Raw genomic sequence first — 22,686 nt, 5'->3', positions numbered from 1 at the left:
CCAGGAAAGCGCAGGCGCAGCAATTGCTGCTTACTTGTGGGGAGGAGGAGTTGTTTCTCAGACCGAGGTGATGAAAGGCTGGGAGGCGCTAAAATGAGACAGCCGGAGCCCCCCTTTCCTGTCCACAAACTACAATGCCTCGGTATCTGCATTTATTGTGATTCAAGCACTGTGCTAAAGAGTTTGTATGTATTATTTAATCTTTACAACCTAATGAGATGGTTACCCTATTTCCCTTTTGTAAGTGAAGCTATTAAGTGTGCATTCTGTGCTAGCTTCTGGGGATACTGTGGTAAATATAAGCTAGATGACGTCTACCCACCTGGAGCTGGTGGTGGAGGGGGTAATCGAACACATACAAATGCAGGTGAAATTGCTACTAATATTCTTTAGCGCTCCATAAGAGTAACATTCATCTGGGAGGAAGAGTCTGTAAAGCCACTATGAGAGGGTTAACGAAGGGTGTGTGGGAGTTAGAGAAGACGAGAAAAAAAGAGGAAAGGACAAGGGTAAAGGAGGATAATAGGTAAAAAGGTAAAGGGAAATAAAAAGGTAAAGGGAAAATAGCCTGAATATTTTAGGCAAAGAGAACAATGTGTGCAAGATCTGGGAAGCATGGTCTGAGGAAAGATGAAAATCGAGCTCTGAACTTCAGCATTATTAACATTTTGGGTCAGAATGATTCTTTGGGTCATGCCCTGTGCATGATGCTTAGCGTAGTGTCCCTAACCTCTAGCCATTAGATGCCAGTACTCCTCACAACCAACCACCACCACCACCACCACCACCACCAAGCTGGGACAGCTAAAAATTTCTCCACGCATTACCAAATCCAAATGTCCCTGGGGCGGGGGTGGGGGCAACATCACCTAAATTTGTGAACCACTCTTCTAAGTGGAACCTGAGTGACTGGAACAGCAAGTGAGGGAAGCCACATAGGAGTTGAGGCTGGAATAACAGGAAGGGGCCAGGAAATATCCTGTGGGATTTGTGTGTTGGTTCTAAAAGAAATGAAGATTGTGAACTGATGAGTGATGTTTAGATTGTTTCCTTTTGAAAAAGATTGCTTTGGCTGCTGTGTTAAATCACTTTCCCAAGATGGTGGAATCCCAAATACTGTGACTCCAAATAACATGCTATTAACTAGTGAGCAGAACTTTCTTCAGGGTTTATAGTAATAACATCTATCATGAGCCATTGTATTATATTCTGGTATCAAAATCCTGAGGCCCTCACAAAAGAAGCCAGACCATTGTTGAGGAGTAGTTTCCAAAGGAACAATAAAATTTAACTTAAAATTTTTCTCTGAACACCCCCCACCCCAATAAAACAAACAAGTAAAACCAAAACAAACAAAAAATGCACTCCCCTCCAAACAAAAATAGCAAGAACAAAAGGCTATAACAACCATACCCAAACACCTAGGATTGTACCCTAGAAACCAACAGGCAGCTAGCTGCTCTTTGAGGTTTTTACTCCATTGGTGAATTTATTTTTTTTTTAATTTTTATGGATACATCATAGTTGTACATATTTATGAGATAAATGTGATATTTTGATACAAGCATACAATGTGTAATAATGAAATCTGGGTAACTGAGATGTATCTGTCGCCTCAAACATTTGTCATTGCTTTGTGTAGAGAATATTCTACACCCAGTTATTTTGAACTATACAATAAATTATTGTTAATTATGGCTACCCTATTTTGCCACTGAACACTAGATTTTTGTGCTTTCTCTGTATATTTTTGAATTTCTGAAATTGCTCATTCAAGTGTTCACCACCTTTCATCAATCATTTTAGCATTTATTGGTTTAGGTATCATTGGCACAACTTTAGGTAGAATGACCACATATTATGATTTGCTGGAGACAATTCCATTGTCCCATTTTCTGCCTATTTTTCCTTACCCCCAGCATACTTATGAATATTGTTCCCTTTTACTCTCAAAAATATCCTAGTTCAGTTGATAAACTGTGATTGTACCTTCTTTAAGCTACATTATCCATGAAACTGTGTTTCGAATCATCAACAAGATGCAATAATCCATCATTATCTACTTAATCTTATGGTTAAAAAAAAATCTGGTCTCTCTTGTTTTTTTTCTGATGTTTCTATTTCTTCTGAATCAAAAAAGATATCCCTTTCAAATTTGGATGAGCTACAAGAATATGAGCATTAAAAATTGCCCATTTAGATGCTGGTAAGGTTGTAGAGAAAAAGGAATGCTTATATACTGTTGGTGGGAGTGTAAATTAGTTCAGCCATTATGGAGCACAGTGTGGTGATTCCTCAAAGACCTAAAGACAGAAATACCATTCTACCCACTAATCTCATTACTGGGCATACACCCAAAAGGTTATAAATCAATCTACCATAAAGACACATGCATGTGTATGTTCATTGCAGCACTATTCACAGTAGCAAAGACATGGAAGCAACTTAAATGCCCATCCATCATAGACTGGATGAAGAAAATGTGGCACATATACACCATGAAATATTATGCAGGCAGCCATAAAAAAGGAATGAGATAATGTCCTTTGCAGGGACATAGATAGAGCTGCAGGACATTATCCTTAAGCAAACTAATGCAGGAACAGAAAACCAGATACCACATGTTCTCCTTATAAGTAGGAGCTAAATAATAGAACACATGGACACCTAGAGGGGAACAACACACAGTAGGGCATGTTGGAGGGAGGAGGGAGAGAATCAGGAAAAATAACTGATAAGTGCTAGGCTTAATACCTGGGTGATAACATAATCTGTACAACAAACCCCCATAATAAAAGTTTATCTATGTAACAAACCTTCACCTTTACCCCTGAAGTTAAAAGGTAAAAAATTTGCCTGTTTTAGGAATGAATTATTAGATATAGATGTTCTTCAAATTCTACTTCTGTCTCTGAAAGTGATTAACATATTTATTTAAATTTTCCCCCTTGAATTTCTGCTCCAATTGAGAAGCCAAGCAAGAAAATTGAGTTACCTGATTGAGTTTTGAATATTGTTTATTTGACTTTGAAACATAAGCCAAAGTATCCTGCAGATGCCCATTAGGGATTTTGAGAACATCCACTAATTTCATGGCTAGTCATGTAGGAATTTCTTTTTGGATTTTTTCCTTTTTTTTTTTTTTTTTTTTTGCATTGCTCCCTCACTCTGGGATAGGCTTCAGAAAGTTATATTAAAGGAAACTGGAGTCCTTGGTAGATGTGCCGTCCTCTGTTAAAGTCACCCAGTTGGCTTTATCAGGAGTAGAAAGCCTCACCTAGGTCAAGAGATGAGGCAACATGAGCTAGAGCTGTAATAGCTGCACAGTCCTTCCCTGGGACCTAATGTATCCATCACCAAAACAAAAATGGAAAGGACATCCTAATAATGAGTAATACCATTTAGTTAAGACAGTCATGCTAAGTATACACACTAACACTTTTACATATTTCACAAACACACACAAAACAACTTCATTTTCTTAGTATGGCTCTGAAACTAAGATATTTTAGAGTTGCCTTCTTTCCCTTCTGTTTTTCAGTTAATATGCCATGGAAAATTGTGCCAGAAAATTATGGTTTGAACATGGGCAGTTTTCTCCTACCTTCAGCTATATCCACAAGCACCACATGAAATGGAGATCTGGCAGCTCTGTGTATTTCAGTCAAGTTCCACGATGAAACCTGACAACTACGGTAAAAACCAAATAAGTGCCAGTGTTTGTTTTCACTGTCCCTGCATATTAATTATGTAACCTCTTTTCCCAAATATGACAATTATATTTCTTCCAAATTATCTTTTTTCCTTTACCAAAGAATTTCCTCATCAAGTCTTCCATACTAGGTTATTCAAATTCTGCTTCTGTTATTTAAGTTATTTTACTCTGAACAATGAATAGTTTTGAGAAGACAGATTTGCCTGTAATGGCATTGGATGCCTTTGTATAGAGCTGGTTTTTAAAAGGCAAAGAAATTTAACCCTAATTTTATAACTATTCCTGGAAGCTTTACGTCAGTATTGCAAGTGCTGCATGTTGTTAAAAAAAAAAAGTCTTTTAAAGATAACATATAAGCAATATTGTAAATACTGTAAATATTTTCATTGCAGAGATCAAAAATACCCTCTTAAGTAACAAATAAACCTTTCTAATATCAGATGAATGGCTATTGTGGCTTGGAATATCAGTTTCAGTGAAAGCACTGAAGCACTGAAGCACTAGAAGTCTATGTTTCAAAGAACTTGGGTAGTAAGGGAGATAATATGAAAAACAGCATGGGAGAACTCACAGTGGGCTCTAATGATGGCAAAGCCACTCATGCCAAAGGTAAAAATGAAGGATTTGAAAAATATGACAGTTAGCACCTATATATACTTCAAGCATTTGTGTGCCAAGCACTTCTTTAAGCACTTTGTACTTTTTAACTCAATTACTCCTCCTCTTAACAACCCAATGAGGTGGGTGCCCTATAACTCCCATTTGACACATGAGGAAATTGAGAACAGAGTAAGTAATTTGTTAAACATTATTATACTAGAAAATAGTAGACTAGACATTTTGAACTCGTTCCTGAGTCCTTATGCTAAACCACTAGGCTGTATTGTTATTGTGTTATGAAATGTGAATGTAGAAAAGTCAATAATTCTGATTAATATCCTAATTTATCTAAAATGTGATTACTGAAGTCCATATAAATTAAAATTGCAACTAGACATTTGATAATTGCATCTACGTCTCCATGTGTATATATATTCAAATTGAGAAAAAATATTTTCTGTAATGTTCTCATTGGGCAAATAATATTTAAACCTTATGTTTAAGTTTATGTTACATTAGTCATGTATGTTAATTGATATTGCATAGTGGTTAAGGGTACAGGCCCTGGAGCCAGACTGCATGGATTTACATTCTGTACTACTTACTTGCCATGGAGCTTCAGTAACGTATTTAAACTCTTTGTACCTCACTTTTTTCATCTGTAAAAGCAAGATAAGAGTGTTCATTGCTAGAAGGGTTATATGACATAATGTATTCAAGTATAAGTGTCTAAGTACTAAGTATTCAATAAATATTTGCAATAATTATTGTTGAATCTATGTAGCTACAGAAGCAATACTATTTCTTCAGGAAAAATCGACTTTTTAAAAGCTGTAAGGATTGGGTCTGAACAAGCTAACTACATCTAAGATCAATTATAAACGTTCACTCTATTGTTTGCCCTGCAGATTCTGTATTATATTATAATTTGCTTTTTGGTAAGGTGGAGTGTATTAAAATATGCTTTTTTATCTCTGTCCAAGATTTTTCAAATTTGGCTTGTCTGCGTTGTAAATTTTAGTCTCATAAGTACTGTTTTAAGAACCACCTATATTTAGGGCAATTATCCTTGAAAATTGTGAACAGTGCTTCTCATATTTTATTTTCTTGGTATGTTTCATCTTATTTCAAATACTATAAAAAGTGTCCATCTTTCTGCCTTCCCTTTCTCTCCTCTCTTCCCCTAAAACACAGGAGACAGAGCATAAGATGATTTATATTGTGGAAAACATATTTATTTGCAAAGAAAGAAAAAGGCAGTGTCCCAGGCAAGTGAAATAATAGCCATAACAATTTTTAAAGATATAGTGTTTCTTAAAATCATATATGTATCAGGTTTTATTACATTCAACGGGAGAGCAGCTTGAAAATTACTGCAAGCATGATATATTATGGTTTAGGTTCCTCTAGGCAGTATACTTGTTCTGTTTTTCTGTTAGAATTCTTCATGACCATATCTGTTGCCCATTTTTAATGTGGTTATTTGTTTTTCTTGTCGATTTAAGTTCCTTATAGATTCTGGTTACTAAATCTTTGTTGGATGCATACTTTGTAAATGTTTTCTCTTATTTTGTAGGTTGTTTACTTTTGCTGTGCAGACGCTCTTTAGTTTAATTAGGTCCCACTTGTTAACTTTTGTTTTTGTTGCAATTGCTTTTGGGGACTTAACTCAAAAACTCTTTGCCAGGGCCAGTGTTGAGAAGGATATTTTTTGGGTTTTCTTCCAGGATTAAAAAAACGAGAAGAAGAATTCCTCACGACTCTCTCAATTAGAGTTATTTTGAAGAAGGTTAATGCTTGAACCACAGTAACTGTCATGCTGTCATATCTATAAGTATATCATTGTAATTTGTGCAGAAATGATTAGTAAGAAGGAACATTTTACTGCTGTTGAGGAATGGAAGGGATGAGACTAAAGCGATGGTTTGAAAAAAAATAGTATTCAGACTGGATTAGTTTCCTGGGGCTGCTGCAACAAAGTACCACAAACTGGGTGGTCTACATAAACGAAATGTATTGTCTTAGAGTTCTGGAGGTTAGAAATCTGAAATCAAGGTTTTGGCAAGGTTTTTTCCTTCTGAGGACTGTGAGGGTGAATCTGCTGCATGCCTCTTTTGTAGCTTCTGGTGGTTTGAAAGCAATCTTTGATGTTCCTTAGCTTGTAGATGCATCACTCCCATCTCTGCCTTCACCTTGACATGGTCTTCACATAGTCTCTCTGTGTATGCCTGTCTCTGCATCCAAGCTTCCCTTTTGTAGGAGCACCAGTCATGTTGGTTTAGCACCTACCCAAATGACCTCATTTTAACTTGATTATCTCTGTAAAGATCTTATTTTCAAATAAGGTCACATTCTGATGTCCTGGGAGTAAGGACTTCAATATATCTTTTGGGGGATGTACAGTAGAATTCATACCAGCCTTATGATGTTACTGCATTCTTTTGCCCAAATATAGACTGAGTTTTTTTGCTACACACATGCTCAAAAGAACAATAATCTGATTTTTTTTTCACTTTGATCAGCTATTCATGTCAATGTCAATTGGTTGTCACCGTTGCAGAATGGCAGATATTTTGAATCAAATCTGTAGCAATGGAGTCTTCAACTGCATCATTTTGGGTGTCTAGTTTAACACTTGGCCCAAAGTAAACTTTTTACATTGGGTTTAAAGTCAGTCCCATGCTTGTAGAAAGACACATGCTGGAATATTTTTCATCAGACTTTCTGAAACAAAGTAAGAGGCCATTATGTTTATAAATAAGTAAAAGCCTGCTAAAGGAAAATCTTAATGTCTACAGTGCCAATTCTTAAACAATGTTATTTTATTGAGTTTGTTCACTTGTGATGATTTTTTAAAATATAAAGTAGAACTATAAAAGTAGGCATTTTGATTTTTCCGTTTTCTTCCATAGAAGAAAAAGTTATTTAGTCATAATGCTTTTAATGTACTTAGATACTATTTTTTGTTATTAAGACTAATTGTAATGCTTGACACTTTTCCTTAAATGAGGATTATTTTATTTTAAAACAGAGACATGTGAAATCAAATGTCTGATTTTAATTAAACTCTGCACATTTAGATCTAGAAGTCAAAGACAAACATATTTTTTTCTTTTTGATTTTAGGTTAGGCGGTCAAGATCTTTTTTATTCTTCTTCTGCAGTCCTTTTTTTTTTTTTTTTTTTGAGACAGAGTCTTGCTCTGTCACTCAGGCTGGAGTGCAGTGGCACAATCTCGGCTCACTGCAAGCTCCGCCTCCCAGGTTCACGCCATTCTCCTGCCTCAACCACTCGAGTAGCTGGGACTACAGGTGCCTGCCACCACGCCTGGCTAATTTTTTTTTTTTTTTTTGTATTTTTAGTAGAGACGGGGTTTTACCATGTTAGCCAGGATGGTCTCGATCTCCTGACCTTGTGATCCGCCCACCTCGGCCTCCCAAAGTGCTGGGATTACAGGCGTGAGCCACCGCACCCGGCCCTGCAGTCCTATTTTATACAATTTAATGAAAATCATGAATCCCCTACTGTCTGTGATAATGAATTTTCCTCTCTGGAAGAGAATATACACATTTCTTAACTCTTGCTAAAATGTTATTTTGGAAAGATTAACATCATTTAAAATATTATTTGATTCTAGATTTATAAATATCCTTTCTTTTCTGGACTCTAATTAAAAGTTATTCCTTTTAATTTAAAAATTGACTTCTGTACTAATATTATAACACACTACACTCCCCTTCCCACTCCCTGGAAATGAAATGTCTCAACTTCATATTAAAATTTTGAGAGGCCCCTAGGAAATTGGCCTGAATTCACTGAGATAGCTCTAAAGTTAACAAGAATAGACTGATCTTCATAGAACAATCAGGACAGCAAGTGCATCAGAAAATGACCAAAACACCCCTCGTTTAACTGGCTACACATATTGAGAATTAAAGAGAATTAAAACCTGCAGGAACCTTGAGAGAATTCTTTCCCCACTCTTTGACTTTACAAATGAGGATCTGAGGCCAGGAGAAGTGAAGGGATGTGTTGTAAGACCTACAATTCCATGTGATACCTTGACATTTCTGACCCTCACAGGGTCCTAAAGGTTTAGCCATGAGTTCCCTTGCTCTTGCCAGGTATGTCCCCTACCCAGCAGAAAAGGCCCCACCAGGCAGGTTCCTCTATCGGCCACCCTACTCAGGCCTCAGCCCAAGTCGTTTTGCCTTCTTATGAGCTGGTAAAATTATTCAAAGAAGCAAATTATATCCCCTTCCCTCCTTGGGAACCAGGAGGCAACTCATCCTCTAGATACTATATACCACAGGCCCAGCTAATTCACTCTACTCCTGAGTGTAACCACTATGTATCCCTGCATGGCGTGCAGGCCCTTCTCTCCCAGGCTGTGAGCGCATGTGATTAATGAACTGCTGCCAGTCTCATCTGTCCAGTGTGGAGTATATCAGGAGCTCATCCATCTTGTACTATTTGGGAACAGGGATCCTACCTTTGCCAACATGGTAGGTAGAAGACTATCAGCTATCAGAACAAGGGATTTGGTTGATTTTACTAATATGGCTAGTATCAGATTTACCATTGTGTCTTGTCTTTGCCTTTCAGCTAGTACGTGACAAAGATTAGATGATAAATAAGTGATTGTAACCATCTAATTATGTCAGAAACGCTATTAGAAGCGAGGTTATATTATATTTACTTTTGTATCCCAACTATAGGACATAAAATAATGTTGTTTGTAGTATTTATTCATTCATTTAACAAAGATTTATCGAGAACCTACCATGTGCCAGTCACAATATACAACAAACAGATTCTGTGCCTGTCTATGGTATTTTTTAAATTTATTTTTTATTATACTTTAAGTTGTAGGGTACATGTGCACAATGTGCAGGTTTGTTACATATGTATACATGTGCCATGTTGGTGTGCTGTACCCATTAACTCATCATTTACATTAGTGTATTACATTAGGTATATCTCCTAATGCTATCCCTCCCCCCTCCCCGCACCCCATGACAGGCCCCGGTGTGTCATGTTCCCCTTCCTGTGTCCAAGTGTTCTCATTGTTCAATTCCCACTTATGAGAGAGAACATGCAGTGTGTGGTTTTCTGTTCTTGTGATAGTTTGCTGAGAATGATGGTTTACAGCTGCATCCATGTCCCCACAAAGGACACGAACTCATCCTTATTTATGGCTGCATAGTATTCCATGGTGTATATGTGCCACATTTTCTTAATCCAGTCTATCATTGATGGACATTTGGGTTGGTTCCAAGTCTTTGCTATTGTGAATACTGCCGCAATAAACATATGTGTGCATATGTCTTTATAGCATCATGATTTATAATCCTTTGGGTATATACCCAGTAATGGGATGGCTGGGTCAAATGGTATTTCTAGTTCTAGATCCTTGAGGAATTGCCACACTATCTTCCACAATGGTTGAACTAGTTTACAGCCCCACCAACAATGTAAAAGTGTTCCTGTTTCTCCACATCCTCTCCAGCACCTGTTGTTTCCTGACTTTTTAATGATTGCCATTCTAACTGGTGTGAGATGGTGTCTCATTGTGGATTTGATTTGCATTTCTCTGGTGGCCAGTGATGATGAGCATTTTTTCATGTGTCTGTTGGCTGCATAAATGTCTTCTTTTGCGAAGTGTCTGTTCATATCCTTTGCCCACTTTTTGATGGGATTGTTTGTTTTTTTCTTGTAAATTTGTTTGAGTTCTTTGTAGGCTCTGGATATTAGCCCTTTGTCAGATGAGTAGCTTGCAAAAATTTTCTCCCATTCTGTAGGTTGCCTGTTCACTCTGATGGTAGTTTCTTTTGCTGTGCAGAAGCTCTTTAGTTTGATTAGATCTCATTTGTCAATTTTGGCTTTTGTTGCCATTGCTTTAGGTGTTTTAGACATGAAGTCCTTGCCCATGCCTATGTCCTGAATGGTATTGTCTAGGTTTTCTTCTAGGGTTTTTACGGTTTTAGGTCTAACATTTAAGTCTCTAATCCATCTTGAATTAATTTTTGTATAAGGTGTAAGGAAGGGATTTCAGTTTCAGCTTTCTACTTATGGCTAGCCAATTTTCCCAGCATCATTTATTAAGTAGGGAATCCTTTTCTCATTTCTTGTTTTTGTCAGATTTGTCAAAGATCAGATGGTTGTAGATGTGTGGTATTGTTTCTGAGGGCTCTGTTCTGTTCCATTGGTCTATATGTCTGTTTTGGTACCAGTACCATGCTGTTTTGGTTACTGTAGCCTTGTAGTGTAGTTTGAAGTCAGGTAGCATGATGCCTCCAGCTTTGTTCTTTTGGCTTACGATTGTCTTGGCAATGCGGACTCTTTTTTGTTTCCATATGAACTTTAAAGTAGTTTTTTCCAATTCTGTGAAGAAAGTCATTGGTAGCTTGATGGGGATGGCATTGAATCTATAAATTACCTTGGGCAATGTGGCCATTTTCATGATATTCATTCTTCCTATCCATGAGCATGGAATGTTCTTCCATTTGTTTGTGTCCTCTTTTTTTTCATTGAGCAGTGGTTTGTAGTTCTCCTTGAAGAGATCCTTTACATCCCTTGTAAGTTGGATTCCTAGGTATTTTATTCTCTTTGAAGCAATTGTGAAAGGGAGTTCACTCATGATTTGACTCTCTGTTTGTCTGTTATTGGTGTATAAGAATGCTTGTGATTTTCGCACATTGATTTTGTATCCTGAGACTTTGCTGAAGTTGCTTATCAGCTTGAGTAGATTTTGGGCTGAGACGATGAGGTTTTCTAAATATACAATCATGTCATCTGCAAACAGGGACAATTTGACTTCCTCTTTTCCTAATTGAATATGCTTTATTTCTTTCTCATGCCTGTTTGCCCTGGCCAGAACTTCCAACACTATGTTGAATAGGAGTGGTGAGAGAGGGCATCCCTGTCTTGTGCCAGTTTTCAAAGGGAATGCTTCCAGGATTTGCCCATTCAGTATGTTATTGGCTGTGGGTTTGGCTGTGGGTTTGTCATAAATAGCTCTTATTATTTTGAGATACATTCCATCAGTACCAAATTTATTGAGAGTTTTTAGCATGAAGGGCTGTTGAATTTTGTCAAAGGCCTTTTCTGCATCTATTGAGATGATCATGTGGTTTTTGTCTTTGGTTCTGTTTATATGCTGGATTATGTTTATTGATTTGCATATGTTGAACCAGCCTTGCATCCCAGGGATGAAGCCCACTTGATCATGGTGGGTAAGCTTTTTGATGTGCTGCTGAATTCGGTTTGCCATTATCTTATTGAGGACTTTTGCGTTGATATTCATCAGGAATATTGGTCTAAAATTCTCTTTTTTGGTTGTGTCTCTGCCAGGCTTTGGTATCAGGATGATGTTGGCCTCATAAAATGAGTTAGGGAGGATTCCCTCTTTTTCTATTGATTGGAATAGTTTCAGAAGGAATGGTACTAGCTCCTCCTTGTACCTCTGGTAGAATTCGGCTGTGAATCCGTCTGATCCTGGATTTTTTTGGTTGGTAGGCTATTAATTGTTGCCTCAATTTCAGAGCCTGTTATTGGTCTATTCAGGAATTCAACTTCTTCCTGTTTTAGTCTTAGGAGGGTGTATGTGTCCAGGAATTTATCCATTTCTTCTAGGTTTTCTAGTTTATTTGCGTAGAGGTGTTTATAGTATTCTCTGATGGTAGTTTGTATTTCTGTGGAATCGGTGGTGATATCCCCTTTATCATTTTTTATTGCATCTATTTGATTCCTCTCTCTTTTCTTCTTTATTAGTCTTGTTAGCGGTCTATCAATTTTGTTGATCTTTTCAAAAAACCAGCTCCTGGATTCATTGATTTTTTGAAGGGTTTTTTGTGTCTCTCTCCTTCAGTTCTGCTCTGATCTTAGTTATTTCTTGCCTTCTGCTAGCTTTTGAATGTGTTTGCTCTTGCTTCTCTAGTTCTTTTAATTGTGATGTTAGGGTGTCAATTTTAGATCTTTCCTGCTTTCTCTTGTGGGCATTTAGTGCTATAAATTTCCCTCTACACACTGCTTTAAATGTGTCCCAGAGATTCTGGTATGTTGTATCTTTGTTCTCATTGGTTTCAAATAACATCTTTATTTCTACCTTCATTTCGTTATGTACCCAGTAGTCATTCAGGAGCAGGTTCTTCAGTTTCCATGTAGTTGAGCGGTTTTGAGTGAGTTTCTTAATCCTGAGTTCTAGTTTGATTGCACTGTGGTCTGAGAGACTGTTTGTTGTAATTTCTGTTCTTTTATATTTGCTGAGGAGTGCTTTACTTCTAACTATGTGGTCAATTTTGAAATAAGTGCGATGTGGTGCTGAGAAGAATGTATATTCTGTTGATTTGTGGTGGAGAATTCTATAGCTTTCTATTAGGTTTGCTTGGTGCAGAACTGAGTTCAATTCCTGGATATCCTTGTTAACTTTCTGTCTCGTTGATCTGTCTAATGTTGGCAGTGGGGTGTTAAATTCTCCCGTTATTATTGTGTGGGAGTCTAAGTCTCTTTGTAAGTCTCTAAGGACTTGCTTTATGAATCTGGGTGCTCCTGTATTGGGTGCATATATATTTAGGATAGTTAGCTCTTCTTGTTGAATTTATCCCTTTATCATTATGTAATGGTCTTCTTTGTCTGTTTTGATCTTGTTGGCTTAAAGTCTTTTTTATCAGAGACTAGTTGCAACCCCTGCCTTTTTTGTTTTCCATTTGCTTGGTAGATCTTCCTCCATCCCTTTATTTTGAGCCTGTGTGTGTGTGTGTGCACATGAAATAGGTCTCCTGAATACACCACACTGATGGGTCTTGACTCTTTATCCAATTTGCCAGTCTGTCTTTTAATTGGAGCATTTAGACAATTTACATTTAAGGTTAATATTGTTATGTGTGAATTTGATCCTATCCTTATGAGGTTAGCTGGTTATTTTGCTCATTAGGTGATGCAATTTCTTCCTAGCATCGATGGTCTTTACATTTAGGCATGTTTTTGCAGTGGCCGGTACCAGTTGTTCCTTTCCATGTTTAGTGCTTCCTTCAGGAGCTCTTGTAGGGCAGGCCTGGTGGTGACAAAATCTCTCAGCGTTTGCTTGTTTGTAAAGGATTTTATTTCTCCTTCACTTATGAAACAGTTTGGCTGGATATGAAATTCTGGGTTGAAAATTTTTTTCTTTAAGAATGTTGAATATTGGCCCCCACTCTCTTCTGGCTTGTAGAATTTCTGCTGAGAGATCCACTGTTAGTCTGATGGGTTTCCCTTTGTGGGTAACCCGACCTTTCTCTCTGGCTGCCCTTAACATTTTTTCCTTCATTTCAACTTTGGTGAATCTGACAATTATGTGTCTTGGAGTTGCTCTTCTTGAGGAGTATCTTTGTGGCCTTCTCTGTATTTCCTGAATTTGAATGTTGGCCTGCCTTGCTAGGTTGGGGAAGTTCTCCTGGATGATATCCTGTAGAGTGTTTTCCAACTTGGTTCCATTCTCCCCGTCACTTTCAGGTACACCAATCAGACGTAGATTTGGTCTTTTCACATAGTCCCATGTTTCTTGGAAGCTTTGTGCGTTTCCTTTTACTCTTTTTCCTCCAAACTTCTCTTCTTGCTTCAGTTCATTCATCTGATCTTCAATCACTGATACCCTTTCTTCCAGTTGATTGAATCTGTTACTCAAGCTTGTGCATTCGTCACGTAGTTCTTGTGCCATGGTTTTCAGCTCCATCAGGTCATTTAAGGACTTTTCTACATTGGTTATTCTAGTTAGCCATTCGTCTAATCTTTTTTCAAGGTTTTTAGCTTCTTTGAGATGGGTTTGAACTTCCTCCTTTAGCTCGGAGAAGTTTGATCGTCTGAAGCCTTCTTCTCTCAACTTGTCAAAGTCATTCTCCGTCCAGCTTTGTTCTGTTCCTGGTGAGGAGCTGCATTCCTTTGGAGGGGGAGAGGCACTCCGATTTTTAGAATTTTCAGCTTTTCTGCACTGTTTTTTTCCCCATCTTTGTGGTTTTATCTACCTTTGATCTTTGATGATGGTGACGTACAGATGGGGTTTTGGTGTGGATGTCCTTTCTGTTTGTTAGTTTTCCTTCCAACAGTAAGGACCCTCAGCTGCAGGTCTTTTGGGGTTTGCTGAAGGTCCACTCCAGACCCTGTTTGCCTGGGTATCAGCAGCAGTGGCTCAGAAGAGTGAATATTGCTGAACAGTAAATGTTGCTGCCTGATAGTTCCTCTGGAAGCTTCGTCTCAGAGGGGTACTCGGCCATGTGAGGTGTCAGTCTGCTCCTTCTAGGGGGTGCCTCCCAGTTAGGCTACTCAGGGGTCAGGGACCCACTTGAGGAGGCAGTCTGTCCTGTCCGTTCTTAGAGCTCAAACTCTGTGCAGGGAGAACTACTCCTCTCTTCAAAGCTGTCAGACAGGGACGTTTAAATCTGCAGAGGTTTCTGCTGCCTTTTGTTTAGCTATGCCCTGCCCCCAGAGATGGAGTCTATGGAGGCAGGCAGGCCTCCTTGAGCTGCAGTGAGCTCCACCCAGTTCGGGCTTCCCAGCTGCTTTGTTTACCTCTCAAGCCTCAGCAATGTCGGGCACCCCTCCCCTAGCCTGGCTGCTGCTTTGCAGTTAGATCTCAGACTGCTGTGCTAGCAATGAGGGAGGCCCTGTGCACGTGGGACCCTCCGAGCCAGGCATGGAATATAATCTCCTGGTGTAACATTTGCTATGACCCTTGGAAAAGCACAGTATTAGGGTGGGAGTGACCCATTTTCCAGGTGCTGTGTGTCACAGTTTCCCTTGGCTCGAAAAGGGAATTCCCTTACCCTTTGTGCTCCCCGGGTGAGGCGCTGCCTTGCCCTGCTTCAGCTCTTGCTCGGTGGGCTGCACCCACTGTCCTGCACCCACTGTCTGAAATGCCCCAGTGAGATGAACCTGGCACCTCAGTTGGAAATGCAGAAATCACCCATCTTTTGTATTGCTCACACTGGGAGCTGTAGCCTGGAGCTGTTCCTATTCAGCCATCTTGGAACCCTCCCTGTCTATGGTTTTTTAAGCTTAACATAGTTCTACTCGCCCATCTTCCCTGCAGGTGCTTGCAGGTTCACAGCCATCAGTCCTCTGTCTGGAGAATGCTCCTGTTCCTCAATGCTTCTAGCTTGATAAGGTCATTACTGCACTTCCATACAAGTCAGGATCACCACTCGTTGTGAACTGGAAGGTCTGAACCAAGAAAAGATTCTAATTTGGAGATCTGCTGCTTGGGAAATGTTTATAGTGATCTGCCAATGACTATCCTTGCTGTCAGTGATAATGATGCTCCTACATGAGAAACATTTATCTGTTTCTAAGACCCACAGTCCTGAGCATTAGTGCACCTGGAATTAGACACTGAGGGATAGCATACTTTGAGAACTTTTTATTTTGTTCAGGGCAAGGGGAAGTAGATCCATGCCAACAGGACACCACAGAAGCACTCATTTAATCCCCTTGTAGTTCATTTCCTTAAATTCTTCTGCCATATTTCTCAATATAACTATCCCTCATTCCAATTATCTGTTGCCTTGTAAAGAAAAACAAACAAAAAACTCCAAAAAGACCAAAAAAAAAAAAAAATTAAAAAAAATCTCAAAACTTGGTGGATTAAAACCATGACAATAACATTTTATTTCCTGAAAATCTAAAATTTGGACAGGCTTGTTGGGGGTAGCTCATCTCTGTTCCACACAACTTCAGCTGGGGAGCTCAAAAGCTGGATGTTGAATTCATCTGAAGGCTCATTCACGTATGTCACTGTTGATGCTGGTTGCAGGTTGGGATCTCAGCCAGAGCTCTCAAACAGAACATATACATGTGGTTTCTTCATGTGGTATGAGCTTCCTCCAAATATGGCGGCTGTAGTCTGGGGAAGAGAATCCTGAAAGAGAGAAAACAAAAAAGGCTGTATTACCATTTCTACATCATCCTTGGAAGTCATATGATATTCTGATGCGTTCTATTGGCTAGAAACGTCTCTCTAAAGCTGGCCCATATTCAAGGAAAAGAGAATTATACTGCAACTTTTTATGCAAAGATTTTTTAAACATGTTTTAAAACCACCACTTCTCAATGGGATGTAAGTGAAAAAAAAACAAAAAACAAAAAACAAAGAATAGTGAACATTCTTGTGTAATCCGAGAGGTCTAGATTGGTTAGTAGCTGTATCTACACAGCAATTCCTTTTTGGGTCTATATAGCCAAAGGATATCATATCAGCATCTTATAGAGATACCTGTACTCCCATATTCATTGCAGCATTATTCAAAATAGCTAAGATATGGAAATAACCTAAATGTCCATCAGTGGATGACTGAATAAAAAATTTATTGTTGTTGGTGGTGTTTGTGTATATAATTGAATATTATTTGGCTTTTAAAAAGGAGATTCTGCCATTTGTGCAACATGGATGAAACTGGAGGACACTGTGTTAAGTGACATAAACTAGACATAGAAAGGAAAATACTGCATGATTCCCTTTATATGTTGCTATGGTTTGGATGTGTCCATCAAAAAGTTGATGTGTTGGAAACCGAATGGTCACTGTAACAGTATTAAGAGGTGAGGCCTTTAAGAGGTGATCAGGGCCGGGCACAGTGGCTCATGCCTGTAATTCCAGGACTTTGGGAGGCCGAGGCAGGTGGATCATCTGAGGTCAGGAGTTTGAGACCAGGCTGGACAAGATGACAAAATCCCATCTCTACTAAAAATACAAAAATTAGCCAGGCGTGGTGGCGTGTGCCTGTAATTCCAGCTACTTGCAGGCTGAGGCAGGCAAATAGCTTGAACCTGGGAGGTGGAGGTTGCAGTGAGCCGAGATCGCACCACTGCATTCCAGCCTGGGCAACAAAAGTGAAACTCCATCTCAAAAACAAACAAACAAACAAACAAACAAACAAAAATGGTGATCAGGCCACTAGGGTTAAGCTCTCATTCTGAAGAGATTGATGCTGTTATTGCAGGAGTATGTTAGTTATGGCAGGAGTGGGCTCCTAATAAGGTTATCCCCATTCATTTCTGTCTGTGTGGTCACTTCCACCCTTCACCTTCCACCATGGATGACTCTTGCCAGGTGTCAGCACCATGCTCTTGGACTTCACAGCCTCCAGAATGATAAGCCAAATAAACTTCTATTGCATATAAATTACCCAGTCTGTGGTATTCTGTTATAGCCGTAGAAAACAGACTAAAACACATGTGGAATCTAAAAGCAAACAGAGAAAGAAAGCCCTTTAAATATACAAAAGCAGAATAGAATGATGGTTACGATAGGCCAGGGGAAGAGGGGATTCAGATATGCAGGCCAAAGGGTACAAAGTAGCAGTAATGAGGATGAGCACATCTTGAAATCCAAAGTACAGAAGGGGGGCTGTGAAGGTGATAGTTAATAATATGCTATTGCATAGTGGACATTTTCAAAGAGTAGATTTTAGGTGTGTGGTAAGAGCTCAGGCACACCGGGGATTGCTTGAGCCTGGGAGGTTGAGGCTGCAGTGAGCCATAATGGTTCCATTGCCCTCCAGCCTAGGCTGACACAGGGAGATCCTGTCAGAGAGAAAGAGAGAGAGAGAGAGAGAGAGAGAGAGAGACAGAGACAGGTTAAAGAAAACCTTTCTTAAAATTAAGTACAATTGTGATCTTAGTTACCTTTTACCTTTCTTCACTCCCACTTATCTGTTTGTTATTATTATTTCTTTGTTATTATTGTTTGTTGTTATTTAACACATACACATACACAGAGTATCTGTGAGATGATGGATATGTTAAGTTGTCACTTTCAGTCATTTCTCTGTGTACATGTATATCAAAAATCATGTTGTATGCCTTAACTTTATGTAATAAAACATAAAAAAATTAAAAAATAAAACAGTGGATATAAGACCAAAGCAAAAAAAACATGAAAGAAATAATTCTAAATATGTATTAGATTCTAACATGTGAGTAAAGGGCTGCTTCAGTATTGAATCTACTTATTGGTGTTTTGTGTTTCTGTAGATACAGTCTTACTGTTATTACCTACATTTAGAAATGTTATTCAATTACTAGTGAAGTATTCTGCTTCTTGCACACTGTTCTTCCCTATAAAAACGTGGTCTCAAAATAAAATAATTTACTCATAGACTAAAACACGGTTGGATAACTATTCCATAGTGCTCTTTCTCTACTTATAATGATGCACAACATTTGCTGTTTGCTTATTTTTTTAATGATGCATAAAGGATGACTCTCCTTTTCGTATCTACAATTTCACATCAGTAAAATGTTTATTCCATGCTCATTTTGCCCCCTAGTGGCTTTCTATGGTCTTGTCCCATATTTAAAAATAATTTTCAAATCTTGTGGAATATAGGAAAAGTACCATTTTGTTCCTCTGCCACATGCACATCACTTTATAGATGAGGAAACTAAACCCCAGAAAACTCGCGGGACTTGTCTGGTGTCACACATCCAGCTAGAACTAGAAATTGTATATTGCTACCTTCTCCTACCCTACTAGAAATAAGCCTCAGGAAGGCAGGGCAGTTTTGTTCATTGATGAACAAGAACAGTGCCTAGCAAATGGTAGGTGCTTATCAAATATTTGCTATATGTTATAAATAAAAGTATAAATGAATCAAGACTAGAACTTCTATTTATAGGTTTCATGCTTTACATAATACTGTGTAGTCTGTTTAATCTTTACCATAAATCTTGTACATAGTGCTTGGTACTTGATTCTACTTTACTCCATGACAGTTTCAACTCCTTGAACTACCTCACCCTTTACTTGTTTTATCATTAGGTTTGTAACATTTTCATTCATTTAATATTAGTAGCAGCTTAATCAGGCACTGTGCTGCCTACAGAACTATGAAGAGGTACTTTTTAAAATTCAATTTTTATTTATTATTAACTGTGGTAAAGTACCATATAACATAAAATTTACTACCTTAACTATTTTTAAGTATACAGTTCAGTGTTGTTAAGTGTATTCATGTTGTTGTGAAACCAATCTCTAGAACTTTTTAAACTTCAAAGTGAAATTCTGTATCCATCAGTCTTCCCACCCCAGCTCTGGCAACTAACATTCTACTTCTATTTCTATACATTTGACTACTCTATATAGTATTATTGTTTTTATAACTGGCTTATTTCACTTAGCATAATGTCCTCAAGTTTCGTCCATGTTAAAGTATATGGCACATTTTGTTTGTTTATCATTGATGGACACTCTGGTTGCTTCCAATTTTTAGCCCTTAGGAATAATGCTCCTATGAACGTGGGTGTACAAATATCTATTCAAGACCCCGATTTCAATTCTTTTGATATATACTCAGAAGTAGAAGTGCCTGATTATATGATAATTCTATTTCTAATTTTTGAGAAACTGTTTTCCATAGTGGCAACACCATTTTACATTCCCACCAACAATGCACCAAGGTTCTAATTGCTCTATACGATAGCCAACACTTGCTATTTTCTTTCTTTCTTTTTGTAGTGCCATGCTGGTGAGTATGAGGCAATATCTTATGGTTTTTATTTGCATTTCCCTGATGATTAGTGATTTTGAGCATCTTTTCGTATGCTTGTTGAACATTTGTATATCTTCTTTGGAGCAATGTCTATTCAAGCCCTTTGCTACAAAGAGCCTCGTTTAATTAATCAATTATTTCCTCTGTACACAGAAAAATCTTAGCAACTTGATAAGAACCATTTCCTTTGTTCTTTTTGTTACACTATATCACCATTATTTCAGATCTCAATAATATAAAATAATAACTAAAACTTTTATTATGTGTCAGGCACTGTTCTAAGTATCTTACATATGTTAACTTATTTAATCCTCAAAACTTCCCTGTAAATGGATACTGTTAACTGTCTTCATTTTACAGAAGAAGACAGAGGCAGAGAGGTAAGTTACTTGTCCAAAGTCAAACGACTGCTGAGCAGTAGAGTCAGGATGGGTACCTAGGAAGTTGATTTAGAGTCTATGCACTCAACCACTACTCAAAGACTGAGTAGGTGCCTCTCTGACACCTACTCAATCTTTTAAAATATCACCTACATCTTTTTTATTGGACACCTCTTCTGTATAAGTTTGTATTTCAGACAACAGAAAATTAAATGCCAATTGATATCATTGTAGGAAGATATTCATTGTTCAGTGGATGCCAAGTCTAGGGTACAGCTAGCTTCGGATGTGTTTGAATCCAGTGACTCAAACCATATCATATGTATTAATGGTCCCAGAAAATGTTCCCAACTCACTTCTTTTTGGCTCTGATTGAGCTCCATGTCCATTGCTATAATAAACATGGTGGCAGGGAGTATAAAGTGCTGTGACCAGTCTACCCAAGTAAATCATGCACCTGTACCTGGAGCAAGGGTGACAACAATATTACCTGAAGCACAGAAACCTGGAGCAGGGGAGGGATAATTCTCATACAGTTTTGCTAGACACCCATTCACATTTTATCGTTTTTTGGGGAGATAGGGAGCTTTTTTTTGCATTAGGAATAAATACATGAGTGAAATTATTAAGATTAAAAAAACATTATGAATGATTTGATTAATAAAAGGGTAATAACAATAGCTAACATCAATTTAGTACTTACTATATATTAAATGCTGTCCTAAGTATTTTACATGTATTGGCTCAACTAATCCTCGTAAGAACTCTCTAAGTCAAGTGCTATTATCATCCTATTTTACTGGTAAGATACCTGAGGTGCAAAAGGGTCTGGGTGTACCTGGAAGGGAATATGATAATTTGCCCTAGGTGACCCATGCAGTTGATGAAGTCAAGATTTGAACTCCAGGTGAGCTTCAGAACCTCTTCTGTATTCTATCATTTGAACACCAGACTATCTTCAGAGTCTATTCTATAATCTATCATTCATATCATAAGGTAGTTTACTTGTCACATATAGAAACTATAGCCCACAAAAGAAACAGAATAATTCATCAGTTATGCCTGATGTTTACAATCAGTAAAGACAGCAGAGACTCTCATATGGCCAACCCAGAAAACAATTTGAGCTTACACTATCATGTAAAGTCTATAGTTATGTAAGAAAGAAATATGTAAATATGAAGTCTACTCTGCCAAATTTGTGCTAGATCCCATCAAAAAAAAAAAAAAAAAAAAAAAAAAAAGAAAAAAAGAAAAGAAAAAACTAATGGTTTATGGTCCCTGTTCAGAGCCTAAGGGAATTGGTTTAAAGTTTAAATAAAAAATTGTACATGCTGCCAGTCAGAACTATTCATCATCATAAGCATTGCATTTATTTTATTTATATGTACTTTAATAATTTTCTAGTTTTGTAGTTTTTAAAAAAATAGCTGAAAAGTCTGTCTCAAAGTTCTCTCACCTCTTAAAAGAAAGCAGGACCACTTTAAAAAGCCAGTTTGTTTAAACATGGCCAGGCTGTTTTCCAGGTATCCACATTTTCTCCTCAACACATGCCCAATCCAAAGACAGAGCATCAAAGGCATTATACTATATGTATGTTAAAGTTTTAGTATTTACAAAACTGATTAAGGTAAAGGATTATTAACTTTTTTAACCACTAGAAGTGTAACAGCTGTGTAGCTTTTCTTGGCCTCAATTTTCTCAACTGAATAATGAAGACAAAAAGAAACTGGAATAGGGATGTATTGATCCATTTATTCATTCAGTAACTATTGAACACCTATTACGTGTCAGGCTCTGTGCCAGGTGCTGGGGATGGGATATATTAATGAGCAAAAATAATAATGATCCCTCTCAGCATTTACAGTGTCACTGGGGGAGAGAAACATGATTCAAATAATCACTCCCCAAATAGTCAAAGGACTCCTTAGGGCTTTTCAGTTCCTAAGTTCCATATACACGTAAACATAAAAAATAGTTCATAGAACACAAAATTTCTTACATGTTTATTTGAAAGATCTGACAAATCTCATTTATTTTTTAGACTCATTTTTTTCCAGATTATTAGCCACAGATATTGCAAACCACTTATAACAATTTTCTGCCTGCCAATGACATAATGCATTGTCCTGGCTCATTATTGTAATAGTTGTTACTATGCATATTGAATGCAAATTTCAGATAATATTTTAGTCTTCATTTTCTATTCATTCCTAGGACTGCCTTTCTATTTGTAACAGGGAGGGATTAAAAAATAAAACGGTCAATAAAATTTAGAGTTTCAAAGGTAAGAGCTGATTACACACACACACACATACACACAGGGGGCGAGAGAAAAATGTTTATTCTTCTAGCTATAACAAAATATCACTTGGGTTCCCCTTTTCCTCAGATTTTAATTCTATTGATGAAGCATATACAGAGGAAAATAGGAAAATGAGTTGTTTTCCCTGAATCATTAATGACTTGAG

The 22,686-nt window shown here is 37.8% G+C and overlaps 1 protein-coding gene across 1 annotated transcript in view; it reads left to right on the top strand.

Annotated features, from left to right (window-relative positions):
- Positions 1-18: 18 nt before the first annotated feature.
- Positions 19-22,686, top strand: part of KCTD16 (potassium channel tetramerization domain containing 16) — a 317,761-nt gene continuing 295,093 nt past the window's right edge. Inside the window, exons 1-2 of the mRNA XM_023187760.3 lie at positions 19-185; positions 3,542-3,718. The gene's annotated coding sequence lies outside the window, so the exon portion shown is untranslated. The remainder of the gene's footprint in view (positions 186-3,541; positions 3,719-22,686) is intronic.

Source organism: Piliocolobus tephrosceles, chromosome 4 (assembly GCF_002776525.5).
Source record: "Piliocolobus tephrosceles isolate RC106 chromosome 4, ASM277652v3, whole genome shotgun sequence".
Lineage (NCBI taxonomy): Eukaryota > Metazoa > Chordata > Mammalia > Primates > Cercopithecidae > Piliocolobus > Piliocolobus tephrosceles.
This window is presented reverse-complemented; position numbering and strand designations above follow the sequence as displayed.